This window comes from Rhopalosiphum maidis, chromosome 4 (genome assembly GCF_003676215.2).
Source record: "Rhopalosiphum maidis isolate BTI-1 chromosome 4, ASM367621v3, whole genome shotgun sequence".
In the NCBI taxonomy this organism is placed as follows: domain Eukaryota; kingdom Metazoa; phylum Arthropoda; class Insecta; order Hemiptera; family Aphididae; genus Rhopalosiphum; species Rhopalosiphum maidis.
The window spans coordinates 21,400,042-21,423,750 of record NC_040880.1 but is presented as its reverse complement, the minus strand read 5'-3'; the positions used below and the strand labels follow the sequence as shown (position 1 = coordinate 21,423,750).

The following is a 23,709-nucleotide window of genomic DNA, read 5'->3' as shown; positions in this document are numbered from 1 at the left end:
AAGGACCCACGAAATTAGCATATTTATGTGATGAATAAAATATGTATAAAAAAGGCTATTCCCTAAACCATAGTGGACAAAAAAAATTAATGGTCAACTTTTGATAAGATTTAATGTGTAATCTTATTTTTTATACAATGTTTATACATTGTAACCATGTGTATTTATTAATATTGTATATTTATGATTATTATTTTTTATATAAATTAAGAAATTGTGATGTTGTGCAAAATCATTTAAATTGTAAAATGATTAATTAATAATCATCAATAAAGATCTATCTGAATTATTTTGTTATCATTTGTATATTGTATGTAATAACAAATAATAATATTGATGTGTATTAAATATGTGTTTCTGCTTATCAAAATGTTTGAAAATTTGTTTATAAATTACAATATTCTAATTTTATTTAAATTACTAAAATATGAATTATATTTCATTAGATTTTTTATAAATTAAATCATATACTTGTATATAATAGCAATGTTTAGTCCTGTAAATTGAAATTTTGTATTAGTTACATGATTAAAATTTATTTCGCTTGGTTATTAACCAAATTATGAACAAGGTAAGTTTTTTTCTATGTAAAATTATAAACCACTTAGATCAGGCTTTATATAAAACGATTATAGATTAATGATTAACTAAATTATATTAATTTAAGACTTATGTTATTAGTTGTTACTTACTGTTTACTAATCTACTACATATTAAAAAGAACTTTAAAATGCAGTAATGATACTATAGTATCTGTTATCTACTCATTCTATTATATCATTATAATTTTACTTACCAGTAAACATGAATATGGTTCTAATTCAATTGAAATATTTGAGACTTGGGTGTTCAGCAAGAAGAAAATATTTACTCTTGTGCTATTTTGTTCAGTACAAAATTGATTGAATACCTAGAACAAACGAATAACACAATTATTTATTTTAATTTATAACTTATAAGTTATAAATAGGTATATATTTCGCCGGATTGGCTAGATATCGGCCTACAGAGTTTTAGAATTTCTAAAGTTTTATTACTGCTACAGCTACTGTATGGTTTAAATAATTCGAATCAATTATATTTTCTTTCAATTTTTTTACTAACTTAACGTTTATTACTATAAAACAAAAAAATACAATCAAAGACTCAAAATATTTTGAGCGACACATCGAGTTTTACTTGGTAACTTGCCAGACTAAACCGGCTCTGGGTATATGCATATATTATAATTTGTAGATAAACTTCTAAATAAGTATATATTATATTACATAATATGTATATAAGTGTAATATATTATTTTTGTTTTTAAGTTGATACAAATATTAATTTGTACGATATAATTTTAGAGTTTATAACCTTATAACATATACTGAGAAACTATAAAATATTCGTGGGAGGCTTAAGTATTTGGAAGCAAACAGATTCGTGGCGACTTGCTCTTTCACTCCTATTTATCTTACTGTTATAATGTTTTACTTTTTTGTAGACTATTTTATTATGTTAACCCTTTCCCTGCTGAACTATTTTTTCCTAGTTCATAGCACTGTGCGGAGTTAAATTGTATTTTTAAATATTTTTTTCCTCTTGTTTTAAATATTGTTATAGTTCAAATAATAACTATCAATAAATAAAATAGTTCTAGTAATCTTTTAGCAGATATTAGTTTATTAAGTTAGTGATTGATTCCCAAATAGTCGAAAATAAACTATTATTTAAGTTTATCAAATAATGACAATTTGGGAACCCTAGAAAATCAAATAAATTATTTTGCTTATAACTTTTTTAATATTTATCTTATTTTTATCTTATATTTTTTTTTATTGTCTCATTGGATTTTTTTAATTATTTACCATATTATGATATTATCACATTTTTGATAACAGCTTTTGTTGATGTTTAATATGATAGAACGCATATGTGCGTCTATAGCACACCAAAGTCGTTTATGTTGGACGCGTATGAAACAGACCAAAGTAAACAGAATAAACAAAATATTTTATGAAACTAAAACATTACATTTTTAAAACTACTGTCTAACACTAATCACGATGTAGTTTGTATAAAAATTAACTATAAATTATAGAATCATACGCGTACTAAAGTTTTAAAAGATCAATTACAATTTATTTTAAATCTGAATTAAACTAGACATAAAATTCTAGTATAATTCAAAATTTAAACTATATATTCAAAATTATATAAAATGAAAACATTTTCTTTATGTATTAGGTTTTATTATAAGGTGCAGTAGTAAAAAATATAAAATGTGCAGTTTGCTTTACAAACATGTACATTGTACACTCGAGAAATAAATAGAATACTAAGAATTCACTTAGCTGTATTAGCTATAATAATGCGTGTAAAAAAACATTAAGTTAATACTTAAAGAAAATAATAATATGTTTTTGTGTAAAAAATACTTTAAATTAAAGTAAAACTTCACTTAAAAAGTTTGTATACATTTAAAAAATAAATTCATTACACTAAAATATAATTTTATTGTCAGTGATAAAAAATATTAGGTATGATAATAATTAGTATTATAGTATTTAATTATTATATTATTGAATCCAATATTAATATTGTAAGTTCCACCAGTTTACATACAGCGTCAATTTATACTTTATTATAGTATATTATTGATAAATTAGTAGTTAGACATTTTGACGGGTGAAGTTGTATTTGTTAAGTTTGTGTAATTAACATGATTGATTAAACTATTTATTTTATAATATAACAATTTTCAAATCCGTCAAATTAATTGTCTAAATAAGATCAGTGTATATCTTTATTGCATTAGTATTAAGTAATTTAAAGATTAACGTTTATATGACCTAACCAAGTATTTAATACAATTTTAATCCATCAAAGAATAAATTATAGGTCCAATATTAAAATTAATCATTGATTATTCAATATTTAATATTAAAATTAATCATTGATTATTCAATATTTAATATTTATGTTAAATATTGAATGATTATGGAAAATATTTTAGTATAACAATAGAGGATGTGACATAATGTTATAAAAAATAATAATTTTAATGTATTTTTTTTTATTTTGTCGAAATATGTACAATAATTAATATTCTACAATCATTGGCACTGTTAGATTCTGAGTTTACGAAGTAATATATTCATACTTACTATATGTTTTATTAATATATACAATAATTCAATTTAATCAGATTTAATCATAATAGATAGGTTATAATTATCCACAAAGGTATAATGAAATAATTACTTAAAAGTTTAAACACTATGATAAATTGATAATATATGATAGTATTTTATACAGGGCATATAGGTATTTTACCACTATTATACATTATATCAGTTGGCAGTGATGCGAAGTTAATAGGTAGTTATACACTATAAACATATTATATTAGATATAATAGTTCCATTATGTAGTATTCACTCAAGAGGAATGAGAATCATCGGTTTCAGCCTCCTCGTTATCGTATATTATATCAATTACATATTAACAGTGACGTCTAGGGGTTGTTTATTGACCTTTAAAATTTTTAAATTAGATGATATCAATATAAGACTATCATTTTTTAACTGTTATAATTTACGAACTATGATTGATTAAATATGATCCATTTAATCACCATTAATATTTAAGATACGCCCATTTCCTCGTTTGAAATCTCTGTGCACGTCCTTATAGATACTTATACTGTGTGTCAATAAAATAATACATAAAAAATTACACTCGCACATAAAATGATACGTACATGATGCGAGTTTATAATCTATATTATTGTTAATCTATACATTTAATGAATGAATTAACCATATTATAAATTATATTTAGATATTTATTACTATAAAAAATTGTCTATCGTGGTACGCAGAACGCAGTCACTTACATAAATTATAAATATGTATTGTGTGTAAATGCGTAGCAAGGTATTAGCTGTTAATCACTTATCGGCATAGTAACATTTATCAAGTTTACATAAAATGCATTGTTTGATTTATTGCTATAATATTTGAAATAGAACACATACACAGGTAAGCCATGTCAATATTTTATAGAATTAATTAAGATGTCACATTAATAATTTATTTGGATAATTTTTGTAATTTTTATAAATAAAATATTTTTCATTTTAAAATATTTATAAGTTATAACGCACCATTTTTAACAGAAAAATCTTTTCAAAACTATAATTTACATTTTTTGAAATATTTTAACTCATAATTTTAATATAATATACTTACTAAAATTAATATTTTTCTTAAAATACAATTTTTTAACCAGATATCGAGAACTAAGCATTTCAAGTTTAATAGTGCATTTCGCTCTCTTGTACTTTAAAATTTAAATACTGTACACCATAACAAAGAAGGGATGTCCTCACCGCTTCATTCATTTTATCTGATTTTATTATAAGATAAATACATGTTTACAATGATGTTTGATGTATTTTAAACTCAAGGATTATACCACATCACACGTCGAACACTATAATTAACAATTACAATTCATGTAGTGTAAACGCACATCAGTGGCTGAACGAGTGTCTGTAAGTAACTAGAACTTAGTTAGTCTGGTCAGAAACCTGAATAATATCTCGATGCAACTTTGTAATAATTATATAATATTTTTGTGTACTGTAAGTTAAGTAAGACCTTTAGTGACTTGTATGTTCCACTTGTCCTAATAAATCAGTACTAACCTATTTTAATCTGTGAGTACTCTTGTAGTGTGTTGTTCATATAGGTATTCAAATAAACACATCTATAATGACTAATAATATAGGTACATTGACACTTCGAATTAAAACCAAGACAGACGTGGCTAAAATATTAGCCCAATCATAACTAAACGAATCATACGAAAAGATAATAATAATAATAATAGTAATAATATATTAATACGAATGTTATGATATTAAATTTTATACATTAGAGATGTTGACTGATCACAATTTAAATGATCGTCATTTTATTAGAAATTTAACACAATGCTTTATTGCTTATTTTCTTACTACATCTATGTCTAGTCCGCTAAGTACTGTTATACATTCGCATAGATAATAATGCGATTATATGAAATAAGCGTGTATAATATGTTCGGTCGCGAAATCTAAATCGTACCTATCGCCCATGATGCGTACAGAACGGGTGGGTACGGAGCCGAATATTATTAGGTCTTGATATTCAATAGGCAATTGTGTTATGCAAATGTGTTCGTTTCTCGAGAGTACAATGCATATATTAATTTTGCATAATAATAATATGATTTACGTGTAATTGGAAAACGGATTCCTTTAGCGCGATGGTGAATGATAAAACCATAATAACAATACAATATATTATTATCTACGTTTGGGGCGCGGAAATTTGGTGCGAAAAATAGGGGAGTTTCTTTTTATTTTAGAAAAATAAATACAGTCATAGTTATTCATCGATTTTTTTCTTAGCCAGATTAGAGCAGATAACAATAATATTGACAATATTTTATTTATATTTTAAATTTACGAGTTTTTAGACATAGGTATTAATTGTATAAATAAATACATAGTACTATGTATTTATTTATACAATTAATAGAATGAGAAGGGGAGAAGGGAGCTAAAACCCCATAACCTCCTCCCTGGATCTGAGCCTGTGTATTACACAATAAATATAAAATATTACGCGTGCTGACTGCTGGGCGGCTGACGTGGCGAGGACAGATGAAAACGAGAACAGCGGCAGTTCCCTAGGGTGAACGGGCGAGTGTCGGCGGCGGCGATAGCGCCGTGCGGAAGGGCAAAGAAGTGGCGACCGGTCCATATGAGAGCGCCACGCCCTGAGTTACCCTTGGCTGGCTGGCTGGCTGGCTGGCTGGCTGGCTGGCCGGCCGGCGTATTGATCCGGGGGGAACACGGCCGTCGTAGTAGCGAGAGCCGAGAGACAGCGTAATGCGCTCCACTCTCGCTTAAATATCCGTATATATATACATACATACATACATACATACATACATATATATATATATATATATATATATATATATATATATATATATTACAAGTATACACGCAGCCGCTCGCGCGCGCGCACTTATGTCCATTATGTATATCATGTCACTTTTCTTATATAAATATATTATAATATTGTACTATATGTATCAATGACATATTATTAATTATTATAATGTACACATGACTTATTATATTATATCACAGATTATTATCACGTACCAGGGCAATCATTTCAGAATTTATTGTACATGAAGTGCAAAATAAAGTCTACCAATAGCTAGCCATAATATTAGGACTGCTTGGAAAATAATAATACTATCCGAATCGAATTAGGTATAGACAGTTAGTATTAAACATGAAATTTTAATAAATGATCATCTTTTTTTCATTTATAAGTTGTATATAAAATTGAAGTGAGTGTAATGAAAGCTAATTAGGTGTTAATATTTTTTCGATCAAAAATTATTAGGTTATATTTAATTTAGAAGATAATTCCTGACAATTATTAATATTTTATATGAATAAGTACTTAAAATGTTCAAATAGTTCGATAAATATAATATTATTTCATAAAAAAAAAAAAAAAACTTTACCATTAAACATTTCTAAAAGGATCAAAGTATTATTATCTATGTTAGAAAAGCGTCAATTATTTGTAATAACAAATCTGTAAAATATAAAGAACATCACATAAATGACGTTCTTGATAGGCACCATCTATACACAGGGTGGCAATGATAATAATAATGTTATATTATCATAATATTGTACAATGATAATACCTACTATGATATATACCTACTATATTGAATATTAATGATATTTAACTGATGATGTAATGCAATTGAAATTAACAGAAAAATTCATCGTGTATATAGGTAGAGAAAGATCGACAAAATTATATTTTGGTGTTATTCTTGAATTCTCAATAATCGAAATCCCCCTACTCCCGAAAGTGTAGGTTATTTTGCTTCGAATGCATTTTTTAGCCCCTCACAATCACCAACGCTTATATGAAGAAAAAGCAGCAGGTCTAATGGTTGTATGACGAATGGAGTTTTGAAAATAGCATTATGTCGAATACCATTAACAGGAAACACGTTGAGTTTTATTAACTTATAATGCAGCGAATTTTTTCTGCATTAAAACGTACAGTTAACACGCTGTTACAGATATTTTTTATTTAATTTAGATCTGCCCGGAAAATAGGTACACGATTATTAATTATTCATCGCTGCAGGTTAAATTTATGCGCGATGATATAACAATTTAGAAATAAACATATATTAGCATGCATGTTTAACAATAATAAACTTTTTTAAACATTATGAATAAGCTATATACACACTGTATACTGTCATAAGTTCAACATTAAATGTGATAAAAAAATAATAAAAATTTATAAAACACGAATTTTGTTTGAAATATTATATTATATTATACGTTCTGTCTTGACTAATACTAATTAAATTCATCAATCTAAATCTAAAATATATATAGTTTAAAACCTAAAAAAACATACTGGCTTAATGTTGCTCTATTCGTACATTTTAATATTGGATGTATTTATTGATATGTATTATGTATATTGTATATGAACGTAAGAATTTAAGATCGATGTAAATGCGTTTCACAAATTAATTCATCTGCCAAAGTGGCTAAATTTATTTCTTATTTATTTCAAAGTGAATTTAACAAATACAGTTTAATTGTTTGTGACTACCTCCGAAATAGTACACTGCTTTATTTTACAGTAAACTATTTTTTCTTATTGAACATCAAATAGAATAATATTTAACATAATATTTTTAAAAATTTTAAATTTATATTATGTACTACTTGTTAAACTCTTTTGTAATGTAGTTTTTAATTTCTATGAGCTAACATGGAAATTTGTTACTAGTTTACTAAATGTTTACAATTTGGGAAGATAAATGAAGTGGTTGAATTGGAAGTGGAACATTTAACAATTTTGAAGTGGCAGAAATGACAACAATCAATCAACGCGTAGACCAGCCGGCCCCCTATTGTAACAACAAAAGAAATTTCATCATCAACTTGCATCATTTGTGTGACGTGAATAAACCTGAAGCTTACAAATTGACTCAAGTATTATAATATTGAAAACAAAACTAAATTTGGTCACGTATGCCAATACCGACCCAAATGTTTTTAACTATTATGTTTTAGAGGATATTAGAATTTCAATTTTCAATAATGAAGTTGGCACTTTCAACGATAAATCATACTATTAGTTACTATACACAACAAATCATGTCTTTTTTTCTTATCGTTAATTTTTGTCAACATTTGTATACATATAATTCTTGTAAATTTCATATAATATATTCATTAAGGCACTTTATAAGCTCCATAATCTGCAGTGAGTGAGGTTTCTTGGCCATAATAATATATTATTTCAAATGACTTAAAATAAATATAACAAGCAGTAAATTGTACACGGCTGAAAGCAATAATGACGACGCATATTTCCAGTCCATGAAGTCCAGTGGTTTACTATGTAGGTACTACACATGTGTGGGTGTATTTTTTCTATATATATTATGCTTTTTTTTCGTATATACTGTTTCAGAATGTTGTACAGTCTTATATTTATTTGGCAAACGACTTTGTCGAAACGTCACCTAGACCAAAAATTTCACGGTATGTTTATTTCTCTTCCAACTTCCGCTTAGTCGTATTATATTCTTTCAGCCGCGAGTTCAGTAAGTTGTGTATAAATCACTGGGACGGTGCGCGTGCGAAACCTTTTTGTGTGCTTTTGCTCGCATTGCACTCGCGTGTATAGTTGTAAATTCATACACGCAGATAAAAATTCTTGGGACATAACTGAACGTATTTTATTTGAGCTTATTGGACCATGTTGTTAAAGCAAAAGGAAGAGTGAATGTATGTGCATGAGAAAACGAGTATGGTAAAAGGAGGCAATAGAGGGAAGAGTAAGTTTTCTTGTGATATTTTTCTATGATTATATTTTTTTACATATAAAAAAAAATCATTCAAAATATTTCACATTGGTAAGTGTAATATTGCTATGTTATACATTCATGCTTTAGGTAAAAGTTTCCCCATAAAACATAGTATAAAAGTGTTTAAAATTCCACTTAAATATTATGTATAAATGAGTCTGTATATTTATTATACTAAATTTCAATATGCATTTATTATACATACAATAGTCTATATTAAAATATTAATATAGGTATTAAACAACGACAATTAAATTATAAACAAATCATGCTAGGCTAGTTGAAATTGATTAATTTAATTAGTTGATGTCATTATTTTTATCACTGTGTTTACTTAAGTGTTAATTAAAATGATTAAATAAAAATTTAATTTAATAAAAAAAAGCCAATTTTTTTACCTTGATCCAAAAGTGTTTCGTTTGGTCATTCCTATATACTTTTCTTAATTTTCCCAATTATCCTTCCCAGTCATTCATAAATAAATATAAACTATTATCGTTTTGCATAAATTAAACGCTGTAAATAATGTCTGGACTACGCCAGGTGAATTTAGGGAGCTTTATACCATATAATCTCCTTATCACTCCCCCTTTCTACTGTATACAGTAGTTGTAAAATATTGTTTCCTCTTTATTCTTCTCTTATGTTTTCTTGGCTTCAAGACAACGACTGTTCCTTTATTTTATTATTATTTTTATTATTATTATCATTATATATATATATATGTATATATATATACATAAAATAAAAAACTAGAACTTTCAGTGCCATGTTCCCTGAGGTTGTGGTGTTTTTGGAACCGGTCCAAGAGTCTTCTGACATATTGACCAAGTTAACTTGGCTCTAAAGTGAATTAACTATGGTACCAACCAGCACCATACATTTTCTCTAAACTAAAGGGGTTCACATATAATACCCGGGTAGCTCATAATGAACGACCAACGATACCTTTTTCATCCCCTTTTACTTGGTTAGTAAAAAAACAAATTTTTTTCTACATTCGCATAATAATTTACGACTGAAGGACGATTTTTTCATCAAAATATTATACCTTTCATAAAAATACTCGTAAAATGTTTTTTTTCAAATAATTGTTATTAGTTAAAATAATAATGAATATTTTATGAACTCTGATAAATTATTATAGGTATAGATATTTATTTTCGATATTCAATTCTACAGCGAAATTAATAAATGTATAATATATTCTCTCGATTATATTTTTTTAGGAAAAAATAAAAATAAAAATAATAATAATACAATTATAAGTTAATTTCAGAAAATTTAAAAGAAACCTAATAGATATAAATATATTATGTATGTATTTAAAAATAAATCATAAAAATACAAAATAGAGTTTTTTTTATAATTTGTTTTTTAGTTTGAATAATAATGCGCTGTAATTAAACGTTTTTTTTCTTTTGAGATAATAAACAATGATGTTAATGGGAAAACACGTCGAGAGACAGACTTTTTGTATGTTTTTTTATTCCTTCAATTCGCATTATCCAACAATAGATTTGGTATTTTCTTCCCTATTATTACCATGGTGTTAGTAAAAAGATCTACAACAGATGGGACTTTCATGCATTTTTGTCCCAAGGTAATTTGATTAAGAGTGTGACGGTAGAAAAACTTAGGGAAATGGGAAATTTTATACAAAAACCACATTCAAATAAGTTTTCCAAAAATTAAAATTGAAAAGCTGGCACACTTTCAATCCAATCAGATTTGGCAGACCAACCATATTTTTAATTCCAGAAGTACATAATTTTATTATCTTTATTATTCGAAATAAATAATACAAACAAAAAAAATGCGCTTTTAAGTAATTATATTCACATTTTATATTTTTTATATGATATTAACTATTATTCGTTTAAGATTTTATATAAAAAAAAAAATACAAGTAATTAATTTATTATGATTATAAACGTTTATTAAATTAAAATATACAACAATTTATAATACAGTTGGTTTAATAAATATTGTGATATTGTATCTTTTATAAATTATTTTATGCATCTTGTATGATGTACTAATGTGAAATTAATTTATCGATTGTCTAAATATAATTAATAATATAATAATATTATATATTATAAGTAATAATTATTTTTATATCATTACAATAAATTATTTTTAGATTATGTGATATGTTTTTTGTCGATCAACGTTTTTCATTCGGTTAAAAAGCTCAAAAGTTTAATACAAAACCTCACAAAAGTTGTTCTTAAAGATATGTAAAATTACTTAATATATAAATATAAAAATTTATGTTTAAAAGCATTTGAAATTAAAATATTGACAAAATTTGAAAATACTTTTGCAGTTGAAAATTTATAAAACATCCGATTTTTATAGCTAAGGTTTGAAAATTTAATTAAAAATTTCCTAAAAGTAGTTTATATTAAAACCAAAGAGTCTTAAAATATAATTATAATTATTCATGAGTATATTAAACTTGTACGTATATTATTATATTTTAAATATACAATTATATTTTCAGTTGCAATGTTTTCAGAAAAAATGTAATCAACTTATTGTATTTATACTAATATTAATTAATTTACCCAATTGCATTATCAAAAACATAACATGAAATTATTTAGTGATATAAGATACCATCTTTGTTTAGTGTCGTTTTTATATACAAATACAATGATAAATTGTTCAAACGTGTAATATATCCATATATAGTAAAATGGCACTCAAATTTACATCTTTATTGCGTTAATTTATCTATTATCATATTATTAATAGCAATGGTTATATTCTTGTACCCATATCACACAATTATGATTTAACAATATACTTTATAGGCTTTTTAGATACATTATTGTCTTAGACTCAATTTTCACTTTTACCAATATTTTAGGAGTATAATATATTACGTCTTATTATAGTTTATTAAAACTTACTAAAAATTCAATTAAAATTATTTTCATTATATAAATTTATAAGTTTTTAAAATAGTTTTTGATGATCAATTATCCTGGTGATCAATTATTGTAACCGCGATTAATATATACGCAACCATTTCATCGCAATCGGCGTGATCCACTACTTCAACAGCAAATTGTGATAAAACACATTTATTATCTTGAAAAACATATAATTTTGAAACTTAAAACTAATACATTTTAATAAATCAAAGAATTATATCATATGAATAGATACCCAAGGTATACCTAATAATAATATCCATAGAACGTCTTATATCTATATGGGTTCTTACTTATTAATTTGTTACTAATGTTACTATGTATTCTTGCATTATTTTATAATATATTTGTCAACCCCGCCCATTTAGAATTTTGATTCCATTGTGATAATATTACCACTGTTTGTTGCATACTGTAAATAACTTCTAGCTTTTATTCCTAGAGGTATTATTTTTAATATTTTCATCATATAGTATATTGTTTTATTCATGTAGTACAATTTTTCAGTATTGTTCAATTATTAATTATCATACCAATCTACTGTTTTAATTTTAAAATAAAATAATTATAGTTTTTAGGGTCGATATTAGTGAATAGAAGTGAACCAACTTTTTGTGGCGTGCTTTATATGCTACTTCACTCCATTTATTTAAACATTAAATACTTAAAATAAAGTATATGTTAATATAAAATTTGTTTTTAATGCATTTAAATTCTTAAAAATATATTTTGCTTTGAAAAAAATGTATGCTATCATTCAAAAAATTAGTAAACTTAAAGAAATATAGTAGAAAGTGAAACATATTATATTTTTTATAAATTGTATTTAAAAAATATTTCCAAAAATATTTAGCAAAAATTAATCATGCTTAAATAATTACATTATATTAACTTGTTTAAAACAAAACGTATGTATAATATTATGATTAAAATCAAAATACATTATTGGTCAAGATAAATATCATCTAATTAATGCGTGACAATCAAACCATGGAACGAGTTAAGAAACAACTGTGATTACTGATTATTATTCGCATTTCACACACAGTTGGATTCAGTTTGCAAAAACTAATTAAAACTTAAACAATGAAAATGTTTCTTGTAATAACCAGTAGGTTTTAATCAACGATTATATTTTTCTTTATTCACGCGTTCTTCAAGGTACCAAAAATTAAAAGTAAAAGTAACAATAACAATAACATCGTAAATATAATATAATATATAAAAATAAATAATTTTATAATTTAAAATAGTAAATATTGTGTTTTAAATTATCAAAATAAACTTTTTTGTTGTTGAATAATTTAATACATTATTTTCAAAGAATTTACTAAAATTATTTCATTCCAACCATTAAACTTGACTATAATATTTTTATATCCTACGTGTGACTTACGTACCATTTCACGTACATTACGTTTATTTATGAAATGGCAAGAACTAGTATGATGTGCTTTCTAGCCTCTAAGTATATAGGAGCACTCCTATAACCATATAGGAGTGCTTTCTTCCTTGATTCAATTCATTATTTATTATTTATATGTGTGTACACGTGTACATAAATCTCTACGTGTTTCTATATTTCTTGAACAATAATGGTACATTGTTTATATATTTTGTAAATTAATCACCGGAGTACATGGATGGGAGTCTCTAGAAATATATGTGAAAAAAAATATAGATTTTTTGTGTTGCGAAGAATGTATTAGTTTTGCAATTACATACATTGTTATATACTTAATATAATTTAATAGTACTGATAGTACTGTCTATAAATAAAAATAAGATGTTATTGATGAAATAATGAACCCCTATTTTCTTCCTACTATAAAACCTTGCGTACAGTTATACACAAAAACGCATAATTTAGTATCAACGCATAGAGTTAAGTGTTTAAATATAATACATATTATTTTTATAATTTTATTATTTTCTATGTGAAATCTTTTCTTTTTATTTCCATAAGCCTTTTTAAAGCAAGTGGTAGATTATTAATAAATATAATTTTTAAATTTATAATACAAAGCACATAACTAAGTAAGCAACTTTGGTTTTTTATTTCTAACATATAATGTGTAAGTATTAACAAATAAATATAAATCAAAATTTTATGTTAAAACATCTAAAATTATTTTTTCACAAGGTGATAAATTTGATGTAAAAATAAAGGTATATTTTCTGTTTTCAAAATGTCTGCTTTATGATTTTTGGTTCAATTACTCGTTTTATTGATGTACTGGGTTTTTAATGATACAGATATAGAACTGAAAGCAACCTAGCTATAAAACGGGGTGTTTACTAGCCGGAAGTAATGTAATAAAAAAAAATCGAGAGCGTTAGAGCAATTCGAATAGTTTTAATCCAATCAGAGAACCCCCGGTAACCAAGTGCAGAGATCACAGCAGTGGTGGTACAACATATTCGATCATCTGAAAGAGTACCATACTGCTCTGTCCGGGAATGCAACTGTGCCAATGCGTAATTTCAATACTCCAAGCAGAACCTCAAAAACGAGTTTATATTATTCCCTTAAAATGTATTATTGTTCATTTTATTTTCTTATATTTTTTATCTTTCGAATGAAAAAATAAATATGTATTAGTACATTACACATGTAAATAAATATATATGAAACGCACTCCGATATTTAATTTATGATGTATAGATACTCATTTAATAGTTTTAATCAATAATTATTACCAGACAACAACTTTATATACTATAATTTATTTCGGTTTAACTATATCAGAATTAAATTTTAGAAATGCTATCAATATAAATAATATTATGATTATAATATAGAAAAAAGTATTATTATATGTTATACATTATATTATTATATACCGTGGAAATATTGAAACATTCGATAAGACTAACTATTTTACTGTGAATTAATCAAATTTAATTAAATAAACATTGTTACTGTTTTTTTAAACATCATGTGATTACTATTGAGAAATTCGTAAGTATTAATAGTGAACGACGACTATTGGTAAAAATAAAGTAGGTGGGTTAACTCTGCATAAATAATTATTAAATTTAACTATACGTGCATGATGTTTAAGCTCGTTATTAGCTCAATGTGCAGTCAGTGCATATAAGGTACAAAATGAGTCAATGAGTATAAACGACAGAGGTGCCTGGTTGCTGGATGGATAGATAGATAGATGGACGAACGGATGAATGGATACAAGAAGGGGTGCTGTACACCGGAAGTGAATGCGAGCAACTCGGAGAGAGGGTGAGACGACGTCCATTCAACAAGTAAGCCTGTATATTCGTGGACGACTTTCAACCCTTTGCTGTAGATGCTGTCATTCAATTTACTATATTATTTGTTCGTGTTAATAATAAATTGTACAATAATATCTAGCTATAAGTCTATTTTGAGTGTAATTATTAGTGTGGGTGTGAGTATATACGTGTGATTGTATGAATATATGTGAATATATAAATGTATTATTATGGCATAGATGAAAAAATTAATAATTTTAATTTGTAGGACGTAAAGGAAAATATAAACTGAATTTTAATCGCCAAAGAAAATAATTTTTACTATTTGGAGCATATATACAAAAGGAATCCCTAAAAACAAATTATAAAAGGATTGGGGACGTGTGTATAGCCCATTGGTAGTTTTGTGCGTATGTTTAAAGACGGGTTAGGGCTGGATAAATACGTCAAAAGGTATGTGTATGTTTATATATAATATATACATATGTATAGGCCTCGTTTAATGAATGCCTCGCGCGGCCCCGGACCAGGAAGCTGGGTTAACCGTGACGTCATTCCGTTGCCCGTAACCATAGATACCACCGTGAATGACGTCATTGCAGTCTCTGTGTGGCCCAGTTTTGTATGTCGAACGGACGCGCGTTTGACCTGAAACCACCGCTGCCATCGACTCCCTACGCGACACATAGCTTAATATATACAGGGTAATTCACTAAGCATATTTATTATTCACCACATTATATCTTTAATAAAAATTATATTCAAATTTAAAATTTTTCAGTTTACTTAAGTAACATGTTTTGATTTATTTAGATTTTAATATCATTTTAGGTTTTGTATTTGGAAGTGATACAAACTTATATTTTTCAGATGAAAATTATTCTATTTTATTGTAAATAATTAAGAAGTGATTTATTCGAAAATTTCTATTTTAAAATTCGAACAAATGATATTCCTGAGTTATTAAAACGTATTTACTTAAGATTGTAGTTCTTAAAATAACAGCATAAAAATTAGATGTAATATTGTATCTAGTATTTATTAGGTATATTTGAAAAACTTTTAAAAATTATAAAATGTTGATTGACTAATATTAATTACTAAAATGTTCCAATCAAATAAATCAAACAACAAAAACAAAACAACTAAAAAAATAATCGTACGAATTATGATTAAAATACATCAGAAGTTTAAAAAAAAAAAATCTATTTAACAATTTACAGAAAATAAGGAGGTTCTCATTTGAGAAAAAGTAAGTTGATATCGACACAAGACATTCCTTATATGGTATACAAATTTAAGTATTAGATGAACATTTTAAAGTTTAAAAATCAAAATATGAATAAATTCATTATTAAAGGAAAAATAGAGATGGGCATACTTGATAAATCACCCTGTATTTACATATATATTCCTACAAAGAACAGTGTTGGTCGGGTAACTGGTGACCGTAGGGACTGCGGGGATAGTATAGTAGTACGCATTTATAGTGTATATAGTAATGTACGTATTGGTGTGTTGGGTGACGGTAGTAGTGGTTGTAACATCATACATTTTTATTTGATTTCCTTTTTCCACCAAGACATTTCTCCTCTATTCCTAATAGACACATTTTCTAAAATCGTAATTTTTCGGCTCGTTAGACATATTTCTGAGGTCAATTTCTTTAATAAAACTGTTATTGAAATAAAATTATTAAATTGATTCCTAAAAATAAAAATTAATACCAACGTTAAAAATATAATATATTACATCGATAAATTATTAGCTTTTACTTTAAAAGTAAACTTGTTCCAACTAATATCGATGATAATTTCATTAAATTAATTAGAATAATACGATAGTGGAAAATTTAACATTTAAAAACGCTATTTTCATTTTATATTAAGAAGCACAAAGAACTCTCCAAACAAAAATGTTTTAAATCGTTTGAATATTATACGATGGTAAGACATAAGAAATCGCTATTATTTACCTATAACAAAAATTGTTTTATTAGATCGAGCATCTAAACAAAATTTTGTTATCAACTTGAATCCAACTTAATGTTCTAAGTTGTATAGTTGTTTTTATATTAGGAAACCTTAAATATAGTTTACGTTTCGAAAATAAAACAAATTTCAAAAATTAAATATTTATACATATAATATACGTGTTGGCTAATAATTAATATACTTCCAATCAGGTTAGTCATTTAAAAAAATCCAATTAAATGTTCAGTTCGTTAAGTTTTTAACATCTTTTTAACTGTCCCTTATAGTTTTTACGGAAAATTAATTTTACATTATTATTATTTTACAGTTGCCCTCACCTTCATATTTTCTATTTAATTATTTTAAAAACTTCTAAGTAATGTTATTTTTTTTTTTTGTAAATTTCCAAACGATGTTGTAAGTATTGATTTTAAAATTATGCGTATTTTATTTTAAAAGTACTAACGGAAAATTTTAACTGGTAATATAATACAATCAAAATTCAATTCAAATGAAAGTGTATCATAAATAAATATAGCATTGTTTTGGTCCACAATTATCTAAATATTTTTAATCTGATTTAAATATGATATAATAATATAAGAAATAACTTCAACTGCAGATTACAGAAAATCTAGTTAGTAGCTGTTCATCATTGTAAATTTGAAACTTTAAAGATATTTAATGTTCATATTAACATTTAAATAAACTGAAAATCATTTATACCTTAAAACATTTAACAGTGCTATAGTGCTTACATACATAGTATAATGTATAAATACAGAGAATTGTTATACAAACGACAAACTAGTAGTAAGTGTTGCATTGTTAACAGCGAGTATATATAGTAATAAATCACTGATTCAATAAAGATAGTAGAATAATTAGAATTATTTTTTTTTTTTACCTAAATAAATATTCATAATTTTTTTAATTGTTAATGAAATTATTTTTATGTAATAAAATTGATTATGTTTTTCGAATTAAGAAATTCATTTTTTAACATAGTTTCTAATTTTGTTGTCTTTTACATAAACATAAATAATTGGTTGAACTAATAAATAAAATAGTGTTAAAAAATATATATTTATATGTTTTCTGAATAATAACCATGCAGTATAAAATATATTATTATATTAATTTTAACATCAATAAATTAAGTTTTATAATAATAAGTGGTTAAAAATATTAGAGCTATTTATTCCAGTCTTAATATTACTTTGTTATTTTAATCATTTTGTAAACTATTATTCTGTTATCTACAAAAAAAAAAATCATAAAATAATATTTAGCAACAATAAAGTATATATATATATTCAGTTAAAAAAATCAATTCAAAGCTAAGAAGGCAATAACAATGACACAAGGTGTGTAGTGTGTACACAATGTTACGCCAGGGAACTTTTCTGTGAGTGTCCATTGTTTGTTTACACTTGAAATCAATTCAAATCGTTTAACAATTGAAAGCTTTTGTAGATTTTATTTATAAGTTCGTTACAGTGGCATTAAAAAAAAATCACCAATTTAGCGAAAACAGATTTAATAATCTGCAGTAGAGCACTTACCCACACGAAACACACTGAACAGTTGTTATTTAATGTCACGCGATCCAAATTCAGACTAAAAAAATAACCTAACGAAGAAACTATTTCGACTGTTCAGTGTTCATGTATAGTAATAGCATAAAAGTAAGTATTGCAAATATATTATTATTATTTTTTAAGTGTTAAATATAAGAATGTTTAATGGGTTTTCGTAAACTTGTAGCGTGTAATATAGTACTTATAAAAGAAAAAAGAAAATAAATAGGTATACAAATATTTATTTTTAATTGTGTACAAACAATAATGTAAAAATCAGTACTGAGTTTTAGACTGCGTGTGAATTTATGACTAGAGTTATATAATATTGAGAAAAAAAGGTCATATGTTATTTACGTATTGCGTGTGTAAAAAACCTTTTAAGGCACATTAAAATTTAACAAAAGTTTTAAAAAATATTTTTATCAAGTCAAATATTATTGTAACCTATCATTATTGTTAATATTTATATTATTTTATTATTTTACTTTAAAACCTTATATTTTATAAATTTAAAATTCGTAATAGGTTTATATTTAAAAGACTATTATCTTTAACTGGGAATACGACATAAGTGACGTATGATTTACTGAAATTTTAAACCAGTAATTAATATTATAAATAACTAAAAAAGAGGTGGGCAAGTGGGTATCGCTCTGCTGTTTAGTAGAGTAGGTCACTGTAATGAATGTGTTAAATTTGAATGCAATGGCAGGTATCATTGTATACGAAAAAAGATTCTGAACGGAGATGATTTGTTATTCTAGGATAATTAGTAGGATATATTATATAATTACTTATATTTAAATTGTAATATATCGTTATTTTACGCGATTTCGTAAAAAAATAAATTTCATACGCTCATACAATTTTTTCTATAATGCTGGGTTTTTTTTTTACAGTTATTTGAAGAAAAAGTTATGGAGAACCTTGTGTTAGGTTTTTTAACCTTAGATATAAATCACAAAAATTTTATGAATTTTCAACTTCAAAATTCCTTGCAAATATTCGCGATTTTGACATACTTCGTAAACATTTGAATTTTTAATGCTTATAAACAAAAATTGTGACTAACGATTTTTTATTTTTTTTTTTACTTTAATATGAATAACTTATAAATAAATCTTGTATTAAATTTTAAAGATTTTTTTATTGGCATTTTAAGAAAAAAAATTTAGAAAAATCGAAAATTTCATCGGTCTATAAATAGTTCAAAAAAATTCTAAATATTTTGAAAATTTAATCGTAAATAGATAACGATAATAGAAACATTTGGTGAAAATTTTAAGTATTTACTATGATTCGTTCTACTGGAAAATTTTTTACTTTTGACCCCCCCCCATCCCCCCAAAGTACCAACTAGATTCATTTTCCTTTTCAAAGAGGGGCTGAAGTCAAAAATCAAAGCACTATTACTACTCCAAAAAGTGATGACAGACACACAAAAAAAATAAAAACACACATCATTGTAAAATCAATAATACATTTATCACTCCATTCAGAATCTAAAAAATAGAAAAATGTTTATCTACATACGAGATACTGTTATTATATTATTTTTCAAATACTTTCTCAATATTACTTTAAATTATTCACTACATATTATACATAATTTTTTTATTTTTGTAGAATACTCTTTATATATTATGATAATTGCTTAACAAAATTATTGCATGTTAAAGGTTTATAATTTTACATAATGATATTATAAGAATTTATAACTATATATTTATGTAATAATTGAAAATATAATTAAGTAAAAAAAATTCAGGATATTATTATATAATATACATAATATTAATAATAATAATATATAATAGATTATTAATCAATCTATACTAGTTATAAAAACTCAATTAATATTAATTATACTTCTATATATTAATTTATTAAATATTTTTTGGTATTGAAATCTTAATAACTACAATAACATTAAATTCTAAAATGTCACTATATTTGTTATATTTCTTAAATTAAAAAAAAAAATGTCTAAAACCCAATAATTTTTAAAATATATACAACGGTATACATAATATACTTAAATATAAATATATTCATGAAACCAGAATAAATATCCTAAGAGACCAAGTTTATAACAAATTGTACAATACCCACATGCCTATTGATCCTCGTTAAAAAAGTGAATGTAGACATTATTGTAAGAAAAATAAAATATAAAAGATTTTAAAATAGTAAGATATTTTATAAATGTTATAAATATATGATAAGATAAAACAATTGAATTTAAGTCAACGTTATTTTAATATTTATTTTATCGAAGATTATTAAATATATTTCATTTTGTATTAGCCTATTTAGATTGTATTGGTATTATATTAGGGATGTAAATTTAAGGATTTATCACATAGGTTTATTTCATTCTGATTTTGAAACATTTGACATTGAAATTCGTGAGATATAAATTGTACAATAATGGTAAATATATCCAAGGTATTACTATTTTAATACAACAATTTGAATCGTATATTTTAGAATTTAGACGATGTTATAAGATTATTATTATTATTATTTCTTTTTTTAAATAATTTACGGAACTTGTATATTGAATGGTGTTCTTAATAAAATTGGCTACCGAAGTTAACTAGTTTTAAAACTAAGATATTAATACAACATTTAATGCAAAGTAAGTAATGTAAATATTTTCTTTATACTCGAAATATCTTCATATAATATTTGGCATTTTTATTTTTATTGAAATAGTTAAATTATTTATTACATAAAAAAAACTCGACTAGTACGAATATGAACATGTTGATTATTTATAATTAAATATATAATATTATAAAAGAGTATAGAATTTTTTTTTAATGCATTTAAATCAAACAAAGATAGATTGCATTTAAAAACAATTATTTTGTTTCATATTTTTAATTTTTAAGAGTTTATTTATTATTACAATGAAACTATTTATTTTATTATTTTAACTTTAATTTATACAATTGGTAAAATAATATTATTAATAAAGTAACTACCTACATTAATATATAATTTAATCCACCGTAATATATTATTACATCACGGGCCACGGCTTATAATTAATACATATAACCATTATAACAATAATATATGTTTATAGTTATATGCACTAACCCTTTATATATATATACCTTAATACTTCATAGACTCATAAGTAGTAAGATCGTAATAATATCATTAAAATATTAACTTTTTATTATAAAACTAAAATAACTGATTATCAGATTATTTAAGTGTACGAACAATATTTTGTGTCATACGACATGGAAGTAGCGAGTTTGCCTATTTGAAACGCCCTGTTACTAGAATGAACATGAAATAGTACCACCTGCTTATTCATTGATTATTTGAAAACATTATCAAAGGTTAAAGTAACATTATATTATTTTATTTTAACACTATATCATACGATTCAAACTTATTGTTTTAATATTTAATTTTTTTTTAAATAAAAAAATTCTATTTTATGGGCTACCAGCACCATTTATTTGAAAGAGATTAATTAGTTTAACATTAACCCTATATAATTTATATTTTCAATTTATATTTATTATTCATATAAACGCGAGTCACATGTAAATTGTTTTTATATTATAAATGTATAAATAGCACATATTTCCACAATTTTAATGTTTGATTTAACAATAAACTTCTAAGAAAACAAAATTTTTCAATATAATAATCCTTTATAGTCATTAACTATTATAAATATAAATGTATTTTATACAGTTAATTGTATTGATTGACACCGATATATTTTAGGAAATAACCCAGTCACAATTTAAATAAATTGTATTGTCAGTGCACATTGTAGGTGTATACATAAAGGTAATAAATATAATGTGTTATGTTGAGAACTATTAATATATAATATATATATTATTACAAAATGTATAATATAGAACTCAAGTCGAACTCGAATGATGATCTTATATAATATTTCTACCATGAGGCTACTAAACTGTATTAAGGTGTTTGCTATTCGGGATGTAATTTCATAGAAAACAATTATTAACATGCTTCCATTATACATAATATCATAATTTGAAATGAAAAACTCACCGGAAACCTGTTGGACTGATTTGAACGACGGAATGTTGGCAAAGCTTATCACACACTCTGACAGGAGTCGGTCATCCGTCGCGATTGTCACGTGAACTTCGATCATCAGTGGTTGTACCAAACCGGTATAAATTGTATAGGTATTTTTCTTCTGTGAAGATAAGTTTCAACCTAGGTAGTGTTTATTTACTTGTCGGACAACGTGTTAAGCGTACTATTCTCGTATTTATAAAATGTCATTATTTTTGAATAATCGTTTCATCGAGTGAGATACACTAATTTATAAACACGCACGTAAGCGTTGCGCGTGTCCTCTGAGTTTTGAACTCGAAACGAAGGCGTGAACAACGGGAGGATAAACAAAAATAAAAATAATAAAAATAAAACAAACCAAATCAAAAATCAACCGACGGTTATTTATGATATACTGGTACACCTGTTATGTATTATAATATTATGATCACAATATAAAACAATAACAACGGCAAATGGAAACGAAGTGAAATGCAAAAACCCGGCGTGGCGAATCGCAGGCACAAGCAGCAGCAGCAGCAAGCAACTACCAGACCCACGGGCTGATACACACACACACACACACACCCACACACACACACACACACACACACGATTACACACACGCGCGCGCGGGGCCCGGTCGGAGAGAGGATACGCCCGCCGCCGATGGCCGCTAGCGCACACACGTCGGTCCCGCGATCAATAGGCCCTCGACCGGAGCGCCGCCCGCGCCGGTCCACCGTTTCCAACCTCTTTGCACTACCGTACGCGTAGTTGCTATACGCCACGCCGCCGTGCCACGATTGCGCCTACACCGACCGACTGACCGACCGCCCAAACGCGCGTCGGCGGCTGCCGCCGCAGAGGAGGTATAGTTATATTTATACACATATATCGAATACACAATCGACTATATAGGTAATAACA

General features: G+C 25.6%; 1 protein-coding gene across 9 annotated transcripts in view; it reads right to left on the bottom strand.

Moving 5' to 3' along the window:
- The window catches only part of LOC113549432 (glucose transporter type 1-like), an 80,525-nt gene extending 57,164 nt beyond the window's left edge, over positions 1–23,361 (bottom strand). For 6 of the 9 annotated variants that reach the window (XM_026950723.1, XM_026950721.1, XM_026950729.1 and 3 more), the window contains exons 1-2: positions 22,768–23,361; positions 797–910 (exon numbers count right to left, since the gene is read on the bottom strand). The gene's annotated coding sequence lies outside the window, so the exon portion shown is untranslated. The remainder of the gene's footprint in view (positions 1–796; positions 911–22,767) is intronic. The other 3 variants (XM_026950725.1, XM_026950726.1, XM_026950727.1) reach the window with 3 other exon arrangements.
- Positions 23,362–23,709: the final 348 nt, after the last annotated feature.